We start from the raw sequence: 4971 nt of genomic DNA, 5'->3' as shown, positions 1-4971 counted from the left end.
ATGTTTTACTTAGAAAAAAAATAAGATTTATGAACTATCGAAAAAATGTAATGAAGTGAGAATACATGTCTAGAAAGGTTCTGTCTAAGGAAAGACTTGATATTTAAGGGTATCTTTACGACCCACCTCTCATTCCTAGGAACTAGCCTGGTGTATATCCACAGATTACGATATAATTCCGCTATAAGTTTTATTGAAAATCTTACTTTAAAAAGTGTTATTTGATTGTAAGACTTTCAATGACAAATGATGATTCAAGGATATTTAACCTTGAATCAGATGGACGAAAGCAATTAAATTTATTTTAAATCGGAAGTTTTATCTCTGCGTAAAAAGTTACTTCGTAAGTATAATAATTATCGTCAGTTAACTAATTAACGTTATTTTGGCATAATGAAGAGTTCGAGAGGAGATCGGATCAAGTAAGCTCACCTGAAAACAGAGAACCTAGCGACCCGACACACTCAAATGAGGGAGAAAACATCGTGACACGATGATGTCCGAATATGCATCAGGACCTCTAAACTCCCTCACAAGTTTGGAGTTGCCTTGGGTATTAAGAAAGCTTGTACTTAATCAATTGCTTGTTTGTTTGGATTAAGTACAACAATATTTCTTATATCGATTTATGTTATGTTTATATTTGCAAATACCATGTTTACTCTTGAATTATAATGTTTGAATGATTATTATGAGAATGATATGTATGTGATAATTGTTAAATTCAAGGTTTAAAAACATGTGATATAAATGAGAAATATTTTCCTTGAGAAAAGTAATTAAAATGATATTCAGGCTCTTCTCGCTTGAGCAAGACAGCTCTCGCTTGAGCAAGAAGTGTCTAGAGAAAACGAGTGTTTTAGCTCGGGGCGAGACAACTCTCGCTTGAGCTAAAATAGGCACCAAGAGAACTGATTGTTTTCTCGCTTAAGCCACTAATGCCTCAAAAATGGATGTGTCATCGCTTGAGCGAGACAGCTCTCTCTTAAGCGAGAGGGCTCCATACAGACATGACTTCTTTTTAAGTTGTCAGAACGATAAATCTCATATATACGAGAGCCTAATGGCATGTTTGCCATCAAGAAGTTGAAAAGCTAAATAACTATATGAAATTCTTGAAAGTAGTAAAAGTAAGGAATTGCTTTGTTAAAGGTTAGGTCCGAGGGTGTGATATTATGCGCATACAGTAAGATCGTTTGACCATAAGAGGCTTGGTTAGAAGAGTCGTCCATGATGAGTCAACGATGGTTCGCAGTGGTGTTGAGAAGTATTATGTTGTGCCCATGCAGCGAGATCGTCTGACCGTAAGAGGCTTGGCTTGAGAGCCGTCCAAGATAATTCAGCGATGGTTCGTAGTGGTGCCGAAATTATTCTCTTTTTGTTTATATGTTAAGATCGGGACCCACTAGAAGCATTCTCGATGGGAGATGTCTTAGGATGGGTAGATCGCTAGAAAAGATCTTAAAAGACATAATTTGATAATTTCGGTTAGGGTACATATCCATGGTCAAAAATGAAGTAGTGAAGAGAAAATGTATGGGAGACGAATGAGCCCCGAGATGTTGAGAGGGACGGCGTTGATGGCGGTGATTCGTCAGCAAAGTCTTGAGGGAGAGTCTATGTGAGACGAGTCCCATGTATTCCTGGATGAGGTATTCTGTCGGATCGGATAATTCTCACAGCGCAAACTAGAAGATCTTTGACAACCATATATGCAATCAGGATTACATTGATACGACTCCGTCCTGAAATGGACAGTTCCGTTGGAACAGATCGATCATATATCCTTTCATGGAATAATTTTGGTGCGATCAAATCGGCTTGTTATAGGAACTGTACTCTCGGTTATTGGGAGGATAAAGGACTAAAGATGGTGGACTCATGCATCACATTGCATACATGATATTTTTTGATATTGATTCTAAATTCGCGAGTTTTATACTTCATTCATCGTTATTATATGGTTGTATGATCACATGATATATCTGTACTCGTGTGTTGTTTTGATGTATTTGAAAGTGTGCATGTCAAGAGGAACACTTTGGAAAGCTCTCCTTATATGTCGTGGTTTTGATGAGGACAACATGTGCCTAAAAGAGCTTGAAGATCATCAACAAATCAACGTGCTTAAGTCTTTAATTGGTACTAGGCTTAGACTAGAATCTAGTTTAAGTTGAGTCAAGGCTTAGGGCACCTAATACATGTCTCATATGCATATATCTTTTAAATCATTCCATCCATGAGATATGTCATTCATAATATGTTCATGCATTACATAAATACATGTATATGTGCATTCCAGGCATAAACTAAATGTTAAACATGTATCATCTAAGTGCATAACGTATTTGATGTTTTGTATTTAAAAATACACATTTAAATTGCTGTTAATCGATTAACCAATCCTTTAATCGATTAACCCAACTGCTGTGAAAAGTGGTTGCTACTGGAACACGTTTTTCTAAATGCTGTTAATCGATTAAGGCATTACGTTAATAGATTAACCTAACTGTTTGTTAAGTTGTTGTAACTGAAAACTTGAAAAACAGAATCAGTTAACATTTTGAATCACGTTAATCGATTAAGATGGCATTTAATCGATTATCTGGGGTTCTGGACTGATTCTTTATAAACTGCGTTTTCAGAATTAATCTCATAAGTTGCATGTTGCATTTATTAGAGAGTTAGAGCATTTTACGTGTTAATTGTTGCATCTATTTGTTAAGTGCATTTGTGAGTTTAGAAATGAGAGATTCTATGCTTTAGGATTGAGTGCATTTCATGTTATAATTTCTCATGTTTTCTCTCACATGTTCATGCATATTTTGATGCTTTTTCATGAAGTTTTATGATTCTGTAACTTCTGTTTTCATAACTAATACTTGTCATTTCACATGAGTTTGTATTAGATGTGCATTAGAGTAAAGCCTTCTTGTTATATTTGAGCTTTGTAATAGCTTTATTTTACTCTTGTAATTGTTGTGTAATTGTTGTAAAGGGAATCTTGTGGTGTCTTATCACCGTTAGAGATTGAGTGTTTCTTCATAATTGCTTAGAGTGTAAGAAAAGGAAAGAACAGAGATTCTTGGCTGGGGCTACGCCGAAAGAAACGTTTTCTTTGTCGGTAGGAAGGGAGTCAAACCATTAAATAGTTTCTTTATTTTCTTGTAATTTTATAAGTGTTGTAATTGGATAATGTGCATGTAATTACATTGATTCAATTATAGTGAAGGAAATCTCCCAAGTCAGTCGGGAGGCCTGGATGTAGTTTGCAGTGGACAGCAAACGAACTAGGATAAAAATTCGCGTTGCATGATTTTTTTTTTCTCTCTCTCTTTACTGTTTTCAATCGATTATTTGCTATAGTGAATTCAATTGATACATTCTGTTCTTATGCTATACTGGATGTTGCTCTGATACAAAATCTGTAAGCTCTGTCATTCGGTCCATTATCGGTTAACTGTTCTGCAATTAATCGTTTCTGTAATAGTTTACTGTTTCTGTTTAATCGATTAAATCTATTGCGTTAATCGATTATCTTGTTTCTGTTAATCGATTAAGATTGTTCTGTTAATCGATTATCTTCATCCTGTAATCGATTAATTAGGGGTGATGCAGCATTAAGTGTTGAGTTTCGAAAAGCGGCTATTCTAACCGCGACACCTATTCAACCCCCCCTTCTAGGATATGATATATTTGTACTCGTGTATTGTCTTGGTGTATTATTCCATGTAATTCCACGACGTCGATGACATGTTTTTCATAGATGTTTTACTCCGTCTCTTTTCTTCTGGTGTATTTGTACGCATGTTTATATGGACCCATTAGCATTGATCCGAGGTTATCGCTTCACTATGTCCCAGGAGGGGACATGGAGTGTTGAGGGTAATCGACACACTTACACAGGTCCTTGCGACCTGGAGCTGGATTGCGTAAGCAATGGCTCAGTTCTGCATCTTCCACCTTACTACGCAGTTCGGGAGGCATCATTCACTTTGCCCGACCTAAGACCTGCAACCGTCGGACTTTCTGTACCGGCTGAAGCTGGAGGCATACCAAAAGTTGTTAGGACCTGACCCCAAACAGGATTCTCATCATCAGGATCGGCGCCAAGAGAGACACCCGGGGCCATGCCAAGGGGGTACACCCAGGACCCCCGATGGATTGGGGAGCGGATGAAGTGGAGGAGGAGGAAGACAACAACAATTGTGTAGAGCTTATCTGCATAGAAGATTCAGTTGAGGTCATTGATATCTCTTCTGACTCGGAGGTGGAGGAAGACCCTAGCGAGGCTTCCAGGGTACCTCCGGTTTAGGAGGTTTCTCTTTTGTTTTGTTGTGATAGGAACCTGTGTGAGGTACTTTTTGTAATGCCAATGCCCCGTTATTTTCTTTGTATTTTCAGTTTTTTTTTATTTGGGGCGATGATTAGATTTCACCCTGTAAAAAATTCTGTATTTATTCAAGAATTTTATGAATGAGAAGTATTCAGAAAAGAATTGTGTTCATTTAATTATCTTCAATGTATTAAGAATTTTATTTCCGCAAGGTTTGAAAATATGACGTCTTGAAAATGGAATAAGGTAAAAGTGAAAATGATTTGTAAGTTATAGGTTACATAAAAGATAAAAAAAAAGGAAATAAAAATTTACCCATTTTTCTAAGAAATTGAATATATTAAATATGAAATGATTTTCGGGGAGTTACAATTTGTATGGGCTAGACATTTTCATGAGCGGGCCCATTGGGAAGATCAGACTCTAATACCATATTAAAATTTTATTTTTGGAAGGTGAGAATTTTATTACTAAGAAACAAAGATACAACAAAAGAAAATATAGTCCTTAACACTAAAGCCGAAGACAATACCAAATGAAAAACAAGCAAGAAATGACAGACACCTAGAGAACTAAGGGAGAGCTTAAACATAACTAACCAAGTTGGCAATCAGGTTGGATAACTATTCAAACCA

The sequence above is a fragment of the Lupinus angustifolius genome, chromosome LG06, assembly GCF_001865875.1.
Source record: "Lupinus angustifolius cultivar Tanjil chromosome LG06, LupAngTanjil_v1.0, whole genome shotgun sequence".
NCBI classification, from domain to species: Eukaryota; Viridiplantae; Streptophyta; class Magnoliopsida; order Fabales; family Fabaceae; genus Lupinus; species Lupinus angustifolius.
This window is presented reverse-complemented; position numbering follows the sequence as displayed.